Source organism: Anas acuta, chromosome 9 (assembly GCF_963932015.1).
Source record: "Anas acuta chromosome 9, bAnaAcu1.1, whole genome shotgun sequence".
NCBI lineage: Eukaryota > Metazoa > Chordata > Aves > Anseriformes > Anatidae > Anas > Anas acuta.
Genome location: NC_088987.1, coordinates 6,231,727 through 6,255,100, shown reverse-complemented (window position 1 = coordinate 6,255,100; position 23,374 = coordinate 6,231,727). Strand labels below are relative to the sequence as shown.

Genomic DNA, 23,374 nt, shown 5'->3' with positions numbered 1-23,374 from the left:
GGCATAGTTAAGTCGGTAACAGTAGGTTGGTTTGTTTTTAAATACGGCAGTTGAGCAGTTAATATCACTAAATTCTGAAAAAGTAAAGATTACCTTGGTTTAGGGGAATTCAAGTAAGCCTCTTTTCTTCTTTAAAATGTAATTTTTAAAGCACAGTAAAATACTGAGGCCACTTAATAGAATTCCAGTGATTCTCATGATCTTTGGAGAAGACAAAAAAAAAAGTGTCACATCTTAAAAAAATGTATTTTTGATAGGTTAATATAATCTTCATACTTTCATATTACCAAGACAAATTCAAAACTGAGACATACCCATTTGTAGGGACAAACTACAAGTTAAGAATACTAAACAGCACAAACTTCTTGGCAGATTTCACATACACCCATTATACCTCAGCAAAACACATTCACATGTTTGGGAGTGGGCTGTGCGAGTGGGCCAGGAGGGCAACTGGCATAGCTACCCATCCAGATATGTAATGCTGTATTGTGCAATACAGACATACCCAGCGTAATTAATAGGTTTTTAGTATGTAAAGGGAGGATCGTAAGAGCCTGGGAACAGAAAAGTGTGGGCAGAAGTGCTCACTCAATCTGAAGCGTATGTGCACCAGAGATTTCCTAAGCCTTCCTTTGTTCACTCAGCTTTTCTGTGCCCCAAGTAGATGATGTAACACTTTCAGAGATATTTGATAGGGGAAAAATATAAATTACAGTCTAAAGACCCATCCAAAAGACTTAATAAAAGAGCAACTTTGCTAATAGGAAAGAACACCCTGTTTCCAGAGCCAATTCTCACAGTAATATTGTATCCCCCAATGGATGTTTCCCCACAAACAAGATGATTTAGGACTTGTGCAGGTCTTGCACCAGTAACAAGCCCACTGCCAAAAAGCCTTGAAAAAAACAGACACGCTCTGCTTGTGCTGTGGTTGAGGGTCAACTGCTCACTCGGTGGCTCTGCACAATGCTAAATTCTGCCAGGACTGCTGGGCCAGCAAGTTCAAAGGCAACTTTCTAGAACATGCATAAAGTATTTTTGCAGATGCCAATAAAAGATGTTAAAGGAGCCTGGCATGTGCAGCTGAAATATTCCAAACGCTACTTTTTGTTTCCCTTCCTCTTTTAAAGACAGTTTTCAGATACAGGGAATTATATGCAATCATCATTACTGGCTGAAAAGAAAGTTAAAGAATAATGTCCTGAAGCTATTTTTGAAATACTGCTTTTAAAAACTTATAGGCTATATAATTTTAAAAGGTAACACACACCTCACTTTCCTCTTCTCTCATACCTTAATAAACACACTTTTAAAAAAAAAAAACCAACAACATATTCCTTAAAATCCATTTGTCTGTCTCGTGTGGGTGGCAACACTGGCTCAATTTTCACCTCACTCATTGTTGTACATCACTTAGAAATCTCACTGGATCCACCCTACTACCCATTGCTCCAAAATATATAGGTTGCTCTGACAACCGAAAGCCTGCACTTTTTACTGTCGTATATATAATTTTGTCAGACTAGACAACCTGTTAGCAGCTATTACAAAACAAAAGTACAGAAAGAGAGAAAAAAAAACCTCATCTTTTCCATGTATTCTTTCATTTCTTAAGATACTCAAGTTTTTAAAACTTTGAATATCTAAGAAAGCTTGTTTCAGCTTTCATATGCGTAATGGAGACCTTGCTTGCCTTAATTAGAACTATTTATTACCCTCTATTGCTTTTGTATTTTGTATTCTGGTTTATGATTAACAAAAAATAATGAGAAGTTAAAGCTCTGCTACCTCTAATATTTTTTTATTTTTTTATTTTTTATTAACACAAAGCAATGTTCCAAAATACACTGCAATTATATCTATGCTGAAAATGGACAAAATGAATCTGATACCTTAAATTGAACACTGTGACTTTTCAGAAAGCCATGAGTGCAATTCATAACTGCCTAGCCCTCATAAGAAGATACAGGAGAGAGCACAACAGGCCAGGAAGAATACAGGAGTTGTAGCAGTTCTGGCCAGACACATGCACAACCTGTAAAGGAGCCAATAGCACGTGGTTAAGTACAGCAAAAGAACAGGACGAGCATGTGATGGTGTTTCCCTAGAACTGGTTTCACCAAGTGACAGATAAAAAAAATTAAAAAAAAATCCCACACCTCAATACTTAGTTGCATTAAATCCTAAATGTTATTAAAAGATGCACTGCAAGATTCATTCAGGAATTCCCAAATCCTATCAAAATAAAATAGCTATTCCCTCTCCACTGCCATTATTGGCATTACAGAAAATTACAGACATTTGCAAAAAATCCAATCTCAAAATACAGTGGTGTGTGGCTCAGAATGAAACAGCAAACCTGAAAGCCCGTGTCCAATAACCTTATTTAATGACACAGCAATAAATAGTTGAGCACACACACAAACAGATTACCTTCTCCAACCTCAACTCAGAAATGCCCACATGAACTTAAATAAACAGATTTCTAACTGGGCCTGTATTGCTCAGTCATTTTTCCAATGACCAATGATTCAATTCAATTAGCTTCCTCCGAATGTCAGTACACACACAGTCAATGTCCTGTGACAAAGAAAGGATTGGTATCTGCCCAGCACTTGCCCCCTTGAAATAAGTGATGTAAAGAAACCTCTTCACCCCTGCCAAAACTTTTTCTGGCATGAATGTCCTTAGCAAGAATGCGTAACAGTCCTTGCTCTCTTTTCCTTGCTCTATCCTCTCTCCAAAAAGATCGAAAGCAAGACAAAAAAAAAAAAAAAAACAAACGTAAAGAAGAGGCAACTAAAATAAAATTTCTCCCTTACATATTACGACTTTTATCCATATACAGGATGTATTTGCAGTCTGCCCATGACCCAGACCTAACTTACTTCAAACACACAAAAATTGCAAAGGTTTTAAGCCTAAAACTTCATGAAGTGAACAAAACCAAGGCAACTCCAGAGGGCTGCTACCACATCTGCCAGCACAGTCCCTCACAGCCCAGAGGGACCAGATCAGTGGCACCTTCCACAAGCAACACACAGGAGAGATGCGCGGCCAGCCCCCATTGTCCTGATCCCTCCACGGCAGAGACTTGAGTGCGAGGGTTATGATTCAGAAAACACAAAACCACACTGGTGACCTCTATACGAATAGCTATCATATGCATGTGTGTATGTAGGTAAACATACACAGACAATTTTTATATACGCATCCAAGAACTAGGTAGAGCAAGGTACTGCATCACTAGGCCTCAGAGCTTTGGCCCATACCTCTCTAGGACGATGTGCAGGACTCCCAAGGCTTGTTCCACAAGAGGTTTCTCCCGAAAAGGCAGTGGCTTTGTTCTCCAACACCCTCACCTACCTATTACTGTCAGTGAAGTTCACTCAGGTGCTAAAACTTGAAATGACTGTTTTCTCATAAGGTAATGGACTTAAATATTATTTAGGTGGAAATAGATTCTTTCCTCCACAAATGTGATGGAAATAATCTGCAAGTACTTTCATTTAGAACCACTTATGATGTAAAATTATTTCAGACCACAGCTTCACTCTAGCATAGTATAAAAATTACATTAAAGCTGACTCTGAAATATTTGCAAGCTGTAATACCATTCCAGTAGTGAATTTTATAAAATCAAACCCACTGCAAAAGAGACTGCTAGCTGATTATTCACGTAAGTAGTAAGCCATGGGAAAAAGCCGTTGATGTCTGGCAGCCAGAGTTGTATAAAATAGTTGCAGCAGATGAAAAAGTATATTCTGCATGCAGTCAGCTTCACCTTTCCTTATAAGAAAGTTACAAACAAATTGTTCACATTTTGCAGAGCTTTCACTCTGATAAGTATGTTCCTTTCTAGAAAAAAATTAGTCCGTTTACACAAAGCCTGGACACAATGATGTTTAAAGACGTTACTCAAACGTTTATTATATAAACAGCCACTTAATTGCATACCCAAATATCTAACAGGAAAAACACATTTCCAGTTTCACAGTTATCAGTTTAATTCTTTCACACGTTCAGTAACATCACCCTTAAGTCACCGAAGGCAACCTCAAAAATAATAGGCCTTCCTATCTGCTTTTAACACAGGCCACTTGGCACTTAATGCACCAGCAAAACATCACAAACATTTGCCATCCAGAAAGTTCAAACAAAGTTGTTTTTAGCCGTGACCACAACAGAGACACGGTTTGCATAAATCCTGTGGTGGGAACTAGGCAGAGGACAGTCAGCCCTCCTTGAGGACACCAGACAACAGGAATTTGTACAGTTGGATCAGGTCCAAATGGGTTCATGTGCATTTACATTTAGTGAATTTTCTGTCTGGAAAAAAACACCTGAAACAACCACGTTTGTCATGTCACTGAAACTGATCTCTTCAGGCTGTAATGGGGATACACTGAGAGGCAAACAGGATTCTGAGAATGGCTTTGGCTTAGTTGGAAAGTGGTGGGTCTGGTTTGTGTTTTGTTTTGAATAAGCAAGGGAAATATTCAGTGAGTTGTTCTTCTGTGCTAGTGAGGCTGAGGAAAGGCTGGGGGCCTGTTCCAGGGCACTGCACGAGTGCAGGGCTGGCGTGAAGCAGGCCGACCAGTGCCGCTGTGCCCTCAACCAGCAGGAGCACAGCTAATGAAAAACACTGCAATAAAACCAAGAAGGATGTGCAACAAGGATCTGGGAGAGAACTGGAGCAGCTCACAGAAGATCTGGCTACCAGGAAATGAGACGACCCTGCACAGCAGCAGCCCAGAGCCGCCTGTGGCAAAACCCGGGCCTGGACGGCACAGGCTGGGCACTGAACACCAGGCACCACATAGCCCATCAAATGGGCTCCAAAACACAAACAAGGCAGGTGTTTGTAGAGGAGCTAGCTACCTCAAGCAGTCCTTCAAAGCTGTAGGCATATGAGGCATATTCACCCAGTGTACCCATCGGGGCTGGCAGTCAGGTTCAAACATCCCAAATTGAGATATTACCATGTTTCCTTTCTTCCTCTTGCCAGTAATATTAAATCTGCTTAACAGATTGTTTGGGATTTGACAGATGACCTCATTAAGCACACTGCCATTACAACTTATTTCCCTAGGTTTCTAGGAAAAGGCCTGCCTGGTGGAAAACAGCAGCAAGGTACGTTCGTGCAAGTGACAGGCATTGCATGCTGACAGAGGCTGGGAGACATGAGTCTTTTATGAGCACTAGAATTATTTTCCAGCAGAGAACTTAAACTTTTATATCTTCTAGCCATTTCTCAGAAGGAGTACTATTTACATAAATGGAACAGCTGCCCACACAAAAATTAAAGCAACTATTGCCAGCACATTTTACTTCATCTACAAAGGAACGCGAGGTAGCAAAAAGTTTTGCACATATTTCTCAGGAAAATAAACTCAGCCAGGAAGCAGCTTTCTGACTTCTGAAGAGAGCAAACATCAGGCTTTACAGCTTTCAGAGGAAGCTACGTGTTACGTCCCTGGAAGCCAGCAGTGTCAGACAGGTGATCCTACGGGTTTCCTGGGGGAAACACAGGAATACAACAACAAAAATCCACTAACCAGGAGCAGTAGATTTTGACAGAGACAGCATAACTTCCTCTCACTAGTGGCGTTGATGGATGTTTTCCGTACCTAAACTGACAGTGACAAAAGAGGCTTTAATGTGAAGGAACCTTGCCAGTCCTCGGTGCATCTGGGAAGGCTGGTACTAACTGGCACCTGAGTCAAACATTGTGACTGACATCCCTAAAACAAATACAGAGGTGGGGCATCTTCAAAGAGCAACTGCTACCATCACTGATAGGATCTTTTAACGCTTGCTGCAGCAACTGGTTTTGCTGCAGGCAGCCGCCAGGACAGTTGCTTCTTTGCCTAGCCTTCCCCACTGCCAGCACTGGCCCTCCTGGCACTTGCTTCCCATCCTGAATCTATCAAGAAGGGTTATGCTGTGCTGCCTGAAGTAGCCAACAGGCTTTCTTGAGCTGGGATGTTGCTCACTACATATACCAGTGTTATGGAAAAGAAAAACAAGACTGGAAAAGATGAAAAGATGCAAAAACAGAGGAAACCATAGGCAGATCCAAGAAAGCAACAAAATTGTAGGAGACTCATTATCTCTCTTATGCTCCTTCTTCCATTACTGCCTGGTAAATGCACTCTTGTCATCTCCACCATCTCTTCTCCATTTATTTTCAGCAACGCTTGGTCTTCTCTTCTCAGGGAAAAAACACAAGAAATGACAAAAAACTATTTGGCACCTTTTACATTTCTCTCAACTGAGAGTGATGGTACACATCGTTTGAGAAGTTACCTGCAGAGCTCTAATCCTTCCCTGGTACAGGAAGCACCTTCCTGCAGCTGATCCACCATTAGCAGTTCAGGTTTTACACACATTTCAGTTGCATCATCAAGATCAAAGCCACACCATAGGCTTTGGTTTGTCGCAAAATGAAACTTTTTCTGAAAAGTTTGAGACAAATCTGTTGGAAAGGGCAGAAGGCCTGAGGGTGAACAAGGTCAATCCTGTTACTGAACAGTGGGGATTTGTGGTTCTCTTTTAAGTGTTTTCTCCCCGGCATATACTGGGAATGCAAAAACTTCTGCTGGAGAGGGGATCTCTTTCCTGACTGGAGTTAAATAGGCTGATGTGGAAATGCTTTCTTGAATCAGGCCTTCAGTTGTTATTCCCAACAGACATTTTCAAGTATATATATTTAAATGATCTTTTCTTTCCCTCCTGTATCTCATAGGTATCTGCTATTTTTAATTAACCTCTACTACTAGGCATATCAGATGATACTATTTATCTGATCTAATGTATTGGTTATATGCATTTTATTTATTTACAGTTGTTTGGAAAGGTGCTCTGTGAAAAGATACACTCATTATATATCAAGAACAGTACTAGCATGTATAGGAGAGTTACACAAATGAAGTAGGTATTGAAAAGGAAAAGCAGATTACATCCAAGAAGACCAAAACGTTGCCTGCAGTTAGAAATCACCTACTCATATTTCCAGAAACAAGACAAACAAAATCAAAGAAACAAAACAACAACAAAAACCACCACCACAACACTTTCGCATTATCCTTGGTTATCAGAAAATGTACTTAAGTGATTTTTATCAAATGCTTCTGCTGCCCTATTTGTAAGAAACCACCACAGTGGTGAAAGGCAGGGAGGAGGAGAGGAAAAAAATACCAGCTTTGTTTCCCTGCTTTCCTCCACCTCCAAGAGCTCATATTTCTACTCTAAATTTACTTATCCTTGTGAGGAGAGGACAAGCTTGCGGTTGTGCCCATGTATTACACAGTCAGTACAGTAGAAGAGCCATAACAAGGACATGTACTGGGGGCAAGATCAGCATCTGATGCAAATAAAACCCAGATCTATTTTTGCTAAGGATCTAGTCTTTCAAGGAATATAGTAAATTTAATATTCAGTTATGGTAACAAGAACTTAAATTTTAGTACAGATGAGGATCATGACGTAAAACATGGCATCCTACAATCTATCATGGTTAGCAGGATTTTAACAGATCATTAGAAAAGCTTATGGAACTTATGAGTTTCTGGGCACTACTTCGGGATCAGCAATAAAAAAAAATCATTCTCTAGTTACCTCCTAAAGCAACGTAGCATACCATATATGATGAAGAATTATAGCGTACTTGAGAAAAGATACTTAACTCCTAACAATGTGGCAATAAAAAATGCCTGATTGAAGATGAAATTTGAAAGCTTTGAGTTTGATGGGCTTTGAGAACATCCTTACATTAAGTATTATATTTTAGATTCTCTTTTTCTTTTCAAAACTATTGTTTTTCTACAGCCTTTCTAATATAAGTTTCTAATATAAGCATACAAGCAGAAAAAAAATAAATTATTTTCTGTTATTTCAAATTTTAACCATTTGTTACAGTGCAGAGCCCTCAATACAAGTATTTTATAAATCAAATCTCTAGCTCTCTCTGTACTTAAGAATTTAGGTATGTGCAGAATCAGACATCAGGATGACTGCTCATGAAGAAATCTTTTTGGAGTCAACATCCCCTATGGTCATAGGTATCCACATACATCCTCCTTGTACAGGAGCTATTCTTCCTGCTCTGCTGCTTTAATCTCTTTATATTTACTATGCTCCAAAGAATTTTAATAAATATTCCACGTGGTATCCATAAAGCAAATAAAAATGATTAACTAACAGTCCGCACAAATGCCTCTGAAGCAGCACACACTCTTCTTTCAGGCAGGATCGTCAAGTTCAATACCATGCTAAAGGTTAAGTTTATTAAGCATTAGAGAGATCTGAGTTCTCAGCCTTCAATCCCCCCACCTTTTTTCCTTTTTTTTAGAAAGTGTAATAAAAGCAGGTGTACAGCTAAATGGTGACCTTTACAAGTATTGTGTGCTCCTCTGGGAGTAAATGCATTGTATTTGATTGTAAGTTTTTATAAAATTAATTATCCTGGCACATTGATTATTATTATTTTATTTTGGTGGATGAGAACAATAAGATAATGTTTCCTTTTAAAGGAGTTCTGCAGTTGATGCAATTCATAGATGAGTAACTGCACTGTCTTACTATAGCAATATACTTTTTCTGAGATATGTTTTTGTACATAAAACAAACCCATCCATATCAGTAAGTTATCTGAAAGCACTACACAGCACGGCTGGCAGGTAAGTTCTTCATGGATTCAAGTCCCAAAACAGATGCATAATGAAGGTTCTGTTCAACAGAATGAAAGACATCATCAACAGGAAGCCTTGGCATTAGCGAGCTAGAATATTTCACTTCTGGACTACTCCCCGGGCACAATTTCTACTGTAATGCAACTTCCACTCAAACACAAAAGCATTCAGTTTGTAAAAAAACAAACAAAGAAAAACAGCGTTATTGAAACTGCTATTGTTGCTTAACTTTTACTTGCCCTAGTACCAGTATATATAGGTATAATAATCTACCATGGATCTGACTCCCGGAAACCAGACATTAGTATGCAAGTCTGTACAGTGTACTGCAAACACTAGAGAAGGTATTTAGTCAGACAGCGCAGTGGGACCTCAGACACATGACAAAGTTATCATAGATTAATATATTATGGACATCAACTGAGCCATGGTAAGCGTCCAGTCACCTGATCCTAGCTCATAAAATGCAAGGAAATGTGAATTAGCTTAGCCCTCTTTCTCTTCAGGTTAAGTTAATTCAAATATTATCATGTTTGTGCATACATACACATTTACTGCATCTCTGCTAACCCACAGCGAATGAGTAAGCCTCAGTATGTGTATGAGCCATTGGATACACTGCTGCTATCTCAAGAATTGCTCCATACCAGAAGTATCTTGCATAAACCTTGGTAGACCTTCGATAAACAACATAGAGGCTTATTTGCTTAGTAGCTAACTTACCCGTGACACTCCAGCTCTCACCATGTCTGTTCCAAAGCTATCACTGTATCAGACTTCTGAGTTTGTAAGCCTTCACAGAAAGCCTGAAGAAACACCCTAGAACAAGCTCATAACTGAATATAAATCAGGTGTTAGAAGGATGACATCCCACTGTAGTTGTATAAATGCTTCCACACAGAACACACACCAACAGCTTCCAACATCCCAGTAGATGCTGTTTACGAGAATTGCTGGTTTGCTAAAACATGACCACATGAAGTTCTGCACACAAGTGTGTGACTGTCTTCAGAGCAACTGGGACTAGGAGCGGGGAGGTTAAACCACAGTGAAACACTCGCCCACCTTATTAATCTGGTCTATGTGGAAGTGGTTTATAGCCCCCTAATTACAAGCCTGGAACAGCAATTGACCAACCATCCCGACCCCACGGGCCTGACAGAAGGACAGATCGGCACACTAAGTACAAACATGTAACTAATGTTAGCAGCATTTGATCTGGCTGGTAGTAAAAAGTAGTAGTTTGATTTCATGGGCTTGATGAGACACCAGACGTCTCTTGGGACTCCTATTGGAAAAGGTGACCGTAAATTGTACCTGGTCACTGCTAGGGCTCCTCTAACAGACCTGCTGGATGGGGTTGAAATCTGTGAGCCAATAGCACTCATGCTGGTGTTGCATAATAAAGTATGCAGTAACAGATTTTTAGTTCAGAGACTGAACTAATTATTTCTTATTGGTTTTGGCAGCCAGAAACATTTTTCCAGTGAATCAGAAATGAATTCTCCATGGAATGAGAGTGCCCCTCCCATCAAGTAAGCGCTTGACTCAACTGGCAAGAGTTTCTCTCAAAAAATAATTAAACAACACTTTTTCTCTACACAGTGCAATAAGTACTGAAGTATTTGTACAACACAGAACAACATCCATAGAAGAGACTGAGGTGAAGTGACTTCTAGCCATGGTTTGTGGGAATAAGTCAAAGAATGGGAAAATGCAACCCGAGTTCAAGTCTGAGTGATGTGGATGCCCAGACCAAAATCCTGGCAGAAGAGGAAAACGACCACATGTGATGGTCTCTGCATTTCTTTCAGGAAGAAGCTCCAAGCACACCGTGATCCATCTTTCCTTCTAGAGCCTGTAAGACCAGCTGGGACAGACACTTTTCTTCTCTGTCAAACTCTGTTCTGAGCAGGCTTTCTATTGCTGGGAATCTCACTTCCTTGGCTTTGGAAAGCTAAATCTAGACTGTTTGTTGACAGAGAATGGCAGAAAGCAAGCTACATGACAGGAGGAGGAGGAGGTTTTGTAAATGAGAAACACACTTGCATCAGGTGTGAAGAAAAAAAAGCATGTTGGCAACTTTCACACTAGAATTATACTAACATTATTTTACTTTTCTGATAACTGCAAATGAGGAGTAAGATTAATTTTACAGCAGCAGATTTTCCCCATGACTTCAACAGAATTAGATTAAATTAATGTTTCAGTTGTGCTTAATCTAAATTTCTGTCTTCTAAACTGTAGGCAAATGGTTTCTAATCACTATTTCTGTACCATCTGATGTTAAAGGTTCATCAATTTTGTTTCCCACCAATATGATTAAACTCTTATTCAGGCAAGAAAACACTGTTAGTAAGCAAATCAATTTCTTTTAAAACTCTCTCATGTACCACCAGTTAATAGCTTCTTCAATCAAAATAGTAAAAACATACTGGTCTTGGACTTATTTTCTAGCAAGAAGCTAAGCTTTGTGTGTGATGTTTCAGCCTTCTAATTATGGCTGTCCCAGACTAGCAACATACAGGACATAAATTTGTATTTTTTTTCTATACAAATTTCTTTTCTCAGAAAAAAAAAAAGTCTGCTAGAATCATAAACTGCCACATAGTGCGATTTTAACGTATTTAATGAAGAACAGAATGCATTTCTACTTTATAAAATGTAACTCCAATTAATACCACAAATAAAACACCCTATACTATCATCAAAAAGTCATAAAACATCTGGGTTTAAGAAAAATCTCGCTAAGGAGTCCTATACATAATAAAAATAAAATTCCTTATTGCAGTTCATCATCTTCTATCTACAAAATGATACTGCATTCACACATTAATTACAGATATTAGATATGTAAATTGTATCACAATGCCCTGAAAGGCTGGCACAGCAAGTGCTGAAAGAACATAAAAACGTTAAATCTGGGAGACCTTTTCTCAGTGAGGTCTACTAACAACACGATAGCACGACATTTTGCCAGCCATTTACCTTCAGCTGTACTTGTGAATCTTTCTCCATCAGCACTCCATGGTCTGATGGTGAAAAAGGCCTTTGCAGGTTGGGTATGGGAAAGCAAAGGACTCCTTAAGCTGCGTTCAGACAAGTAAACCCACCAACATCGCAATGAAGAACTAACTCAGGCATTTCAAGATCATTCTTTATGTTGTACGCAGAGAGAAAAAAAAATGGTCTTAAAATAAATTAAGTGGATACGTTCGTGTGAGTGCGCTGCTTAAGATTTGGGATACTGACAAGATGATGAGGCTCAAAAACCACGTGGTATTAGGGCAGTAGTGGTGCACGAACTCCACCAGAGGCATCCCTCTGTGGGAAGCCAAAGCAGAGGCAGCAGCAGCTCGCTAGTGCCTTTGCTGCAGCCAGGTCCTCAGCTGAGTATGATAACAGGGAGCTGGCTCAAGTCAAGTCTCCATTGAACAGAAAGGAGAGAGGAACATGCCTCTTCAGCCAGCTCACTAAGACCCCTCCACATGAGCATCAGGCATGTCATGTCCCTGCTGTGCTCCCAAAAGGGCAAGGACTCAGTGTTGTCCCGTGTTTTTCTGAGCAATGAGAGTCACCTCTGCCTCTCACACTGACACTTAAGTAAAAGGCATTTGTTCTTGAAAACACAAACCACCTACCCTGTCCTGCTTAGCAACTGTTTTCCTTCTCCGTGAAGCATTAATAATACGTCGTTTATCTACTTTCAACACCACACCTATATGATAAAATGTTTAATTCCTTAAAAAAATAAACTCTCCCTCTAGCTAGGATAACTTCAGCTGCATGCCAGCAGATGTATGGGTTTGATAGCTGACTGGTCATAAGCCGTCAAAGGTTTGAATAAATGATAACGTATTTGTGTGGACTACCAAACCTGCAAAGAAATTCCGTGAAAGCTGAGGAGATGCAAAGAAAGAGGATAAAATACCACAGAGCTTAAAACCTGCAGAAGACACTGGCCTGGAAGGAAGCACAAGTTAGCACAATAGATCAGTACGCTTAATTAGTAGATGTGCAAGAAATGGACCAGATTTGAGAGGAAATCCTCCTTCTCTAAAGGTTTATGGGTGACAGTAAAGCTTAGACTGTCACTAGCATTTGATAAGCATGTTTCAGATAGAAGCCAGGACTGGTGGATCCATAACGAAGAATTCCCCAGGGTATCAAACTCCTATTAATGCATCTCCACCTTACCTGGGCAAGTCAGCCTACATTCATGCTTTCTCCACCACCTGACAAAATACATCTGCTGTTAGTTTGAAAAATAGCTTTTCCTGGAAACAAGTTAAGTATTTATTCCATTCTGTTCCTGATGTAAACACTTCCCCAACAGAATTTTCTAGATACAGATCAGTAGCTTCATTGCAAAACTTAACCATGCACTGTTCCCTGAAAACCACTCAAAAGCACATTTTAAAAACAGTTCACAGAAGGTAATAAAACATATGTAAAGTCACATAAAACTTCCAATCATTGTTCCAATCATTTTAATACTGAGAAACAACTGTGTTGGAAAGTTGAGCAGCCTTAGCGAACACTACATATGCCCCTCCAGTACCTAATTAGCTGATAATACTCCGGGCGCCTGTAATGTACAATTCAAATGCCTCACTTACCAATGTGTTTAGTATTCTGCAAATAAGTCCTCATACCAATTAAATCCCTTGTTATTATGAAAATGCTTCCATACTGTTGTAATAACACAGGATAATACAGTCAATGCTACTAATCATGAGGTTATTCTTTGAATAATTGCAGGATTTATGAGTAATCATTGCTAAGGATACGCTACCATTCAGTACAGAGTACACACAATCTAATAATACCTTTCAAATAAATCTGATTAATGTTACAGTATCCTTTAAGTGAGGCATGTACAAAAAATCTTCCTAAACCACTAAGAAGCCATATTTTACATTGCAGTAATTCACTGTAGCAGTTCCGCAGTAATTTACAAGCACAGTAATTTGCAAGTGTATCCAGACAACAACAATCTATTTTTCTTCTCAATATCTGAAAATATTGCTAACTATCAGGGTTGATTTTTTTTTTTTTTTTTTTTTTTTGGAGAGAAGATTAGTACTTTCATTGCCCCTATAGGCAAATTAGGCTACACCATCTGCTCACCAAAAAGTTTAGGGGCAAACTTTGGGATGAACCTAGATTCCCTATTACGTAACCCACAAGAACCTGCAATATGCCACCAAAATGTTTACTGTTGCTGTTTATACTTCAGTCTATTCTAAAATTTCTACTGAGGTCTTGTACAGTAGAAATACTTCATTTATTCAAAAAAAAAGAAAAAAAAAAGGAAACTATACGGCCACAGACAGCAAGGACAACCTAACATCAGAAGGATCACATTACGATTTAAAACTCATAGGAACTTTAAGATAATCAAATAAGACTTCCAAAAGGTAAACAAACATGACCCTTTACAAAGTACAACTAAACAGTGAAATTAAACAACATCTAAGAACCTTTAATTCTACCTAGATATAGTATCAGAAAGAATATTTTAGAGAATTATTTAATTTGTAACTTATAAAAGAGATATTTAAAGTGACTTTCAAACACACAATTAACCAAATCTGCAAAAGATGGTGTGGCATGAAGGAAATAGATCAGATCACTTCTGGGCAAAGTAGTCCCAAACTTCCTTCACCTGTAGCTAATGCAATACCTGAACTAAAAATACTCCACCAGCCCCAAAGCCTTCAAACCATCTAGCCTTTGCTCAGGTAAACAGCTGAGATGAGGGTCAAGCAGATGAAGACTCACGCTATCGCTTCACCTCCCAAAGAGGCATGCAAGAAGGACTGGCAAAGCCGGTCAAGTGTGATGCAAGTTGTGTTTCAAACAGCAGCCTCCTTTAGCATCCACCAGGGTAGAATGGAAAGTAGAAAAAAAAAAAAAAAAAGAGAGAGAGAGAAAGAGACAAAGTACTGATAGCAATACCTTAAAGAACAAAAGATACACAAAACAATAGGTATTCCCATAAGTAACACCATATGCAAATAAAATCACAGTTATTTCTACAGCATGAGACAAACAGCTGAGCATACAGTCCATAAAACTCTACAGCCATTTTCTTTTTGGAAAAAAAAAGAATTAGGCAAATGTAAGCTTTTTGTCAAAATGCAGCCCATTACTTAATGGATGCTAGCCTGATGGCAAAGGACATTATCACTAACTAGTGGACCAGCAGGTGTTTGTCTCATATCACGCACTTCTGCAGACAAAACACAAATTTGGAGCGCCACATTGTGTACCAGCATTCAAGCTCAAATTAGAGTAACAGATTTTTCTTTCTGATTCTCCTACCTCCGAACGAGCATTGCAAGTCAACAGAGTTTTATGCCAACTACAACCCAACGCACCCCACCCAAAGGAGTCCTTATCATCATCATCATGAATTTTGAGTCAAGTTGTTGCCAAAAATCAAGTAACAAAAGCATTGTAAGCTGAAAGCCATGTCTTAAGAATACAGCCTTGGTTTTTTTTGTTTGTTTTTGTTTGTTTTTTGACCCATGTTAATGTAATAGCTGTATTACATAAAACTGTGCTTTCTGCACATGTGGTGTTTCAGTTAGTATCGAAGCTGTGTGCAATCCACAATTCTCAAGGCTTTAAATTACTCATCACCTTAAATTACATACATAGCAGGAGGGTTCTGGAATCAAAATTTTAAAACAAAAGTTACAAATCAAATGAATTTCATGGTGTAATGTCACATTCTGAATGTAGAACCTATTACATATGAAGTATAATAAATGTATATGGACAAAGGAAAAGGAAAAAATCTCAACCACCTGCTACAGATAAACAAATCTGTTTATTTTTCCTTCAGATGACATTGCTTACTCAGGCGAACCACTGTATTAGCAAATCCCTCCAAAAAAACAGAAGATTAAATATTCCACAGAGAGATTAATAGTAGGTAAGCTGTTGCTTCTGGTCTCATGCCCAGTGAATGCTTTTACAAAGGAACAAAACTATTACTATGCCAACCATCAGCACACAACACTGGACTCCACCTCTTCCTTTTTAAAAAAAATAAATTACCCACACACCAAAAGCAGCATTTACTGATTTTATTATTCCTTAGTCAGATGGACAATGCCTATTGGGTTGGGTGAGCTTTAGTACCATCAGGTCAAGCCAGGCAATTCCACATGAACAATATTATTCAGCAGCATCCTATGTAAGTTTATTATAGGAAAGACAAAGGAATCCTTGCATACAGACATACCACTAGACAATTAAAATAGTAAGATAAGACATGAAAAGCTCAAGCTTATCAGAAAAGATCGCAGTTCTCAACAAGTCTCTAGCTGTACTGGAAAATAAATTCTTCTTTCACTGAACCCAAATCAAAACAAACGCTAAATACATTTTACATGAACTTGTATGCATTCATGGACAGCAGGTTATTTCTAAATAAAAAGGGAATTTGTGAGGTCCTCACTTTATGTATTATTTTCCTAATGCTTGTTTTCCCCAATGTTTATTTTCCTAAAATGCTAAAATCTTGGTTTTCTGAATGCTGAAAATTTGTTTTCTGACTTAAAGCTTTCCTAAGATTTTCTCACTTACATGCATGCCACACACTCTATAAGCAATCTGTGGCTGTCTACCAGTTCACTATCTCACTCTTCAGAAATTATAGCATATGAAACGATTTTTTTTAAACCTGTAAAATGGGTAAGAAGGTATTTACTGAAATTGTACAGGTACTTTTCATATATGAAAATAATTTATTTTAATAAAGCAAATATTGGAAAATGTTAGATACAAAACTATTTCATTACAGTCACTTAGGTCCAGAATCATGTTTGGTTTCTTTTTTCCATTTATTTCTTTTACTTCGTTAAACAGATTCTTTAATATGTGAGAGGAGCAATGGCAATTTCATTAAGCTGAAACAGAAAAGAAGGGCAAAGGTATTAAATTGATACAGTTGGAAGATGTGGATTAATAATTTATGACAGACAATCTAATCTTTTACAGGTAAAGTAAGTAAAGAAGATTTGGTCTGAACTTCTTATTGATGTTTCATTAATCTATTTGCCTGCATGTGTGTAAAGGGTCCTGTCAGCGTGTGCCACATCACACAGCAGGTGAATACAGAGCAGCTCTACCTCTGCCTCCCCAGAAACAGCTCCAGTGTTTGGAAGTGATCACTTTATGGAAAGAATCCTCAATAGCCGTATCTTTTCCAACCACTGAACGCTTGGCTTCATCACCTGCGCCTCTGCTTGTCCACACCTTTACCTCCCCATCCCGAAGTTCAAAGACAACCAACCTTTCTCTGCCTTTAAAGCTGTCACTTTGGAAAGCACCCATGGGCAAAATCACAGCTACAGCAGGAGGCTGTTAAACCAGTGATACGTGTGCCTTGATGGTCATTTGAATTCACGCATAGGAAATGTGAAACAAATAAGAGAAACACCTGTATTAACTTAATCCTAAATTACATTTATTCATCTGGCATAAAATTGTATTTTTTTTGCAGCATCTGGGAGTAACCATTAATATTACCTTTACGCTGTATTTGCAGTACAGTATCATCCAGAAACATGAGTTACAGAAGTAAATGCCAAATCCATCTTGACAAATTCTAGCATTGATATAAGTGCACAGTTTTTGAATACCATGTAGATCTTTAATAGGCACCCATCTGCACTTCAACTATCACCTTCACGTAAGAGCAACCTATTGTATGCAGATAAAATACATGAGCAAGAAGACCAACAAAGTCTGAGAACACAGAAAACTCTCCGTTGGGTTTTGATTAGTTTTGCTTTAATCACGGTAGTTGATAATAATTAAGCCCCCAAAAGCTGCATGCCGAAATGACACCCTACAATTTATTTTGATTATGGAGTTTGTTTTGTCATTTTTAACTCTCCACTTAATATACAAACACAAAACCAAACGTCTCCTTGGTAACAAATCACACCCGGTTCAATATCCAAAAAAAGTCTGTTTAGCCCCAGGATGGGACTGGACATCCCTCCTGGTGCCTCTGATGGCAGCTGAGCAGTCCCATCTCCCATCACCCACCTTAACTGTCCCCATTTCTGGGCAGGTGACAACGATGACTTCCCGGACAAGGTTATCAACCCCTTTTTACAGTCAGGCCTGACAAACCTGCACCGACAGATTTGTTTCTTTGTTCCGTTGCCTGAATTCCAGTCAGTTTTGGCACAACCCAAACCCAACCGCTTCAAGTCTTGCACAAAAGACAATTCTCTCTCATTTTTTTTCTCCCTGGTAAGTCTGACATTAGTAGTTTGTACTCCTATGTAGTGAGTGATAGCTGATGAATATCTCCCTAACTGCAGTTTGTGAAACTGCATCGTGGAAGGCACCTATTATTGATGGCACAATACATTATAATGGAATTTTAGAGAGATCTTATGGATTTCTTCTTCCCGTTCACCTACCAGCATTATTTCAGAGAGAGGTTTAAGCAAGAGTCAACCTGGCTTTTGTTTTAATCCCTCAACTATGACAATATAATTAAGCCGTGAATGATATATCAAAGCGCCATACACAAAGATGAATTGACAGGAGTAATTTTTACTACTCAAAAGCCTTCAGTTTCATATATCATAATATCCTGTAAAGCAAGCCACTGACATCTGCTTGACTGTAAAAGCAATAGCTCGGTATAAACCTCAATTCATCCTTCAAACAGGCATATGTACTCCCTGCTTATTACTAACACTATGCGCATTGATACAGCTGAAACCTGCATTAAATTTATTTCTTTATTAACTGCTTACTGCAAATCTAAGGGCACAACTTGCCATATTCTTGCATGGCAGCGTTTATACAAGTGCTCTGCTTAAGTTCTTTCAAACATTTTATCATCTTGACAGATATTTTGCTTTGCCTTTTTTTTTTCTTCTGAAGGCATTTAAGAAAATTTAACATATCTGATTAGAATACAGATGGGTCTCCTCCTTTTTCTTTCCCTCTCCCCCAGCCGCCTCCCAACAAGAATTAAAAAAAAAAAAAAAAAAAAGAAAAAAGAGGACTTAAATACAAGCTCTTATTTTTCTCACATTTTACATCTGCTTTTGAATCTTTTTTCAGGCCTGGAATTGATCTTAACTCTGTACAAGTGAGAACCTCATTCACAGCTAAGATCCTAAGGCACTACTGCAATGCAATTATTATCATCATTACCATCAGTATCAGCCCAATCAATCTGAATTTGTGCTTCTAATGAGGTGATGTCCTGAGGCAGTTAGTGTTTAGACTTTTCTGTTTTGTTTTTAAATAAGCATTCTTTGCAGCAAATAAATTAAAAAGTTTATCAAACTAAGATTAGTATTTAGAGAGCAACCATGAACATTCTGACTATAGCAAAAAATTATCAAGAAAAGCAGATTAACCTGATTCATTTGGGGGGGGGTGAAATCTGTTTCTTGGGTTAGAAGATGTCTTGTCTAAGAGGCAATTTGCTTACATCTTTGGATTCTTCTACTGAAGAACAAAATAATATCCCTGAGAAAACAAACAAAAAACCCCACATATATACACAGAAAAGATTACTCCCCCACGCAGACAGTATGTAGAAGGAACACATACTATTTAAGGGGCTGTTATGACAAAACCGAAATTCAGGGTATTTGTTTTCTGCACACTTCTGTGCAGTTCACTACAATAAATCTCCGTGCCTTCTTAAGAGAACACCAGGGACAATTCTTTCCAGGCCAACAGATGCAAGAGAGCTTCCAACTAGGAAAAAAAACAAAACAAAAAAAACTACAAAAAAACTTAATTTGCTTGTCTGATAAAATACTCTGCCACAGAAGTCCCTATTGTGAATAATTATCACTCAATCACATGAATTTTTCTTGTGAATATGACTGGCTTTAAAATGATAGACTCATTTTCAGCTGTGTGTTTCCAACTATTTGTATTAGAAAGCTACCATTCCTAGGGCAAAGCATATAAAGGAAAGTGAAGGTGAAAACTTTTTCATTATCTTAGAAGACAGCCTCTTACCTATATCACTTTCTCAGATACCCATCCATCCACACCTAATGAGTCCTATGATTTAGTCAGAACACATTCATAAAAATGATTCATAGTTGTTATGCAGCCACTTGATGTTAATAGCAAAGCTGATGTCTTAAATCACAGCTGTTTCCCTATGATAGCTAAGGGGCAAAGCGACACTTTCAAAAACAGAGGAAAGAATATATTAGGGCAACTTCATGAAAGCAACATTTAGAAGAAAAATGTGAAGCAAAGCACCAGGGTCAAAAGTGCTATAACCAAATCACTAGATGCCATTAGAGTCTGCATACCTAAAAAGTAGTTATATTTTAATGCAAGTTTTGTTTGATTACAGTATACCAGATTTTACAGAACTGTGCCCTCTTTATTTAACCCTACTTGGATGCAATTTGATTCAGAAACAGTCAATGGCAAACTCTGGAGATTTAAATAATATTGTTGCTTTTGAGTCAGGAAACAAGAAACATGCAAAACTGACATTGCAAAAAAGAAACACAAGATAGTCTTTGGATCTAAGTCTCTTAATAAATTCATAAATTAAGAGATGCTGCACCATGAAGCTTTGATTATTGAGAAATGGGTGCACTTTAACTAGAACCAATAACCACTGACATTTCACTCACTTTCAGCAGGACTCAGTTTGCCTTACTAATTGTTGTTAAAAAGATCTCAATTAATCCAATAGGATTTCTGAGGAAGCAATGTTTGAGCTTTGACTTTGTAAAGCAGTAGTCTGATTTCTGTCTCTATTGTTCTGGCCAGTAATTGTAACAGCAGAAACGCTAAGCCCAAGTTCCCATTACTAGCCAGATGGTATTTTTAACAACTTATGAAACAACTGCCAAGCTGCAAAAAAATATGGAGATGAGAACAAGATGTGCATACACCCTAGCAAAGTAAAATAATTACATAGATTAAGTAGGTCAACTACAGGTATTTCTTTCTTTTAAGACGATCCAAAAAGGTATGAAAAAGTTGCATGTGAAGGCATGCTCCACAAGAATTCATGACTGCAAACAGGCCTGCCTTACTCAAATCAAGGGAGGCAAAACTGAAACCACCTACCCTAAGGAGCTTCCACTGCAAAGCCGCTCTTATTTCATAACTTGCTCGCTGGAAAGCTTCTGCGGAATAACTGGAGTGACTGATGAGCACGTCACCCAACTACTTCTTCGTGATATTTTTGTCAGGTGATTTAAAAGAAGGAGACTGGATTGGATAGGAAATTATTTTCTTTATTACCACCGTCTACTATTTTGCATTATAAGAAACTGCTATTCAAAAGCCATGAATACAGCAGTTGCTGCTTTCCTTACACTTCCTCCTACCAAGTGAGTTCTGAAGTTTTCTAATAGTATTTAGATTTGCAATGTCATTTTCAATACAGAGCTAAGCATGTATATCCAAAAAAAAAAGTGAGATGTCAAGAACCACTCTGTAAAAAATAGAGAAAAAGAAAAAAAGGTCTCTTCAGTTTTGGGGTAGGGGGAGAGGGGTGGGGCAAATGGAAATTTTAAAAGGAAAAAAAAGATACTTTAAAGAATGAAGAGCAGACAACTCTTTCAGATTTGTGCATCAGTTTGGTTTGTGATTTTTGGAGGAGGAAGTAGGAAAGCGACATGAACATACTTGTAGATTTCCCCCAGCTGCTACATGCACATAGATTTACAATTTATTTCAGTTTGGACTCTTCAGGCACCAGCAATCTTCCAACCTTGTGAAACTTGCATTATTTTATTCCTATTTTTTAAAAAGAGAACTTTCAAAGAGAAAAACTAGAATTTGAATCCCCATGGCTCAAGCAGGCCATCAGAGGAACCATGCATTTCAATAAGTGCTGAAACAAGGTTTATAATGAGAAACTGATTCTAAATATTAATGCTTCTAAATCTCAAGAAATCCGATTTATTTTCCTCCCCCTGTCACTTCCCACATGACTCAGTAAAGGTGCTTCAGCACACAAGGCCAATAAACCCCTGGAAAGATCTGTTTGCACACATGCATACACGGGCCCATAGAACTTTTGCCCAAACCCCAGGGAAAGGTTAAGCAGGAGTCCAGGCACGTGAACATCTTGCTACAACCAAGTGCTAATCTGACATGCGAACTGCAGAGTGGGAAAACCCAGACTGCCAAAGGCCTTAGTAAGGGAACAAATATGAAACACTAAGAGTGTGAGAAAACCTCTGTCCTCTTCACTTCACTACTCCATCACACACCACCTTCTCTGAAGCAAAGCTAGAAATGGAGACTTAGCTTTCACACCTTGAGCAGACTAAAAATTCACTTCCCCCTACCTGTGAGCAGCACAGAGACATGGCTGTACCCGGCGTTTCTGTTCTTGCAGGCAGGCTGCTGTGCCACGCCGGGGTGGGAGCCTCCATACACGTCAAGTCTTCGATGTGCTGGCAATCCTGGCTCAAAGCCTCCAGATGAATGAAGGACAAGAGCTTACTCATGGGACTACGTACAAAATAAAAATGTAAGGCTACCAATGGCTGATAAGCTTTCTATACTCACTTCTCCACCCAAACATCAATCTGTGCAGATTACGTAACTGGAAGCACAGTTAAAGACCATGGCACAGCCTTCTGTGCATCTGGGCTGAACTGTGGCACTACGAGTGCAGGGGTGGAAAGGAAGGAAATAGATCAGAGCAAGCAAAACTACCAAGAACAACATATCACTGTTAAATTAATGGAATTTGGGAGGATCATGAAAGTTCCTGAAGTTTTTGCCTCTTTATAGTAGCATACTTCTAATTTACTTTGTTTATATTAATAAACATTGGATTACACAACTAGTAGTCTAGTTGAAAATTCACGAAAGCTCAATAAATCTGTCTCTAATTATTATGATTAAGGATTAGCTTCTCAAATTAACAACCTAAATCAACTGGTATAGAAAGAAGGGTATTTTTTCTTAGTAAAGAGGGTCTTCAGTCTTTTTTAGTTAATGAAATCCTGAGTAGTCTATTCAGTACTATTACATTCTAATTCACCATAACTACCTATTTACATAGATTTGCATAGATTATGCTGCTACCAAGTATTTATTTGAGATTAATCACGTTTAAATTGCACTTTAGCCTAGTCTCATGCTTAGTTTAATAATGTAGAAATGGACCTTCAAGAGTTGAGTGCTACCTGTGGCCCTATTGTTTTTCTCACTGCATCTTGAGCATATATTTTATGGTTTCCTCTATTGCTACTCCTATTATCCACCAATACTCATTTTTAAAGGACAAGTTCTCCATTTAATATCAAAAGATGAGTTAAAAAAAAAAAAAAAAAAAAAGGACTCCTAACATTTCAAAGATATATCACCAAATTAAGTATACATTAGCTAAAACACAGAAATTGTAATTCCCCATTACTTCTGTGATTACTACCCCTATGTCTGTTATTTTGCAGTGATTTTAAAGAATATTAGAGAAAGCTGATCACACAAACTAATTTAATTATATAATTTGCAAGCAAGAAAGACTATAAGAGTAGTCTTATCAAATCCACAAGGGAAGTATAAAATATTTTTAGCTTTAACAACCTTAGATTTGATTTATAGATTTGCAGTTTTACCCAACAATATCTGAAAACAATTGCCAAGTCTGAGCTAAAGCCAACTCACAAACACAATTG

At 38.3% G+C, this 23,374-nt stretch overlaps 1 protein-coding gene across 12 annotated transcripts in view; it reads right to left on the bottom strand.

Annotated features, from left to right (window-relative positions):
* Positions 1 to 23,374, bottom strand: part of NAALADL2 (N-acetylated alpha-linked acidic dipeptidase like 2) — a 430,872-nt gene that overhangs the window by 260,618 nt on the left and 146,880 nt on the right. The window contains exon 1 of one of the 12 annotated variants that reach the window (XM_068691750.1): positions 22,034 to 22,054. The exons of the other annotated variants lie outside the window; for them this stretch is intronic. The gene's annotated coding sequence lies outside the window, so the exon portion shown is untranslated. Of the gene's footprint in view, positions 1 to 22,033; positions 22,055 to 23,374 lie in introns of those variants that run through there. 12 annotated transcript variants of the gene reach the window in all.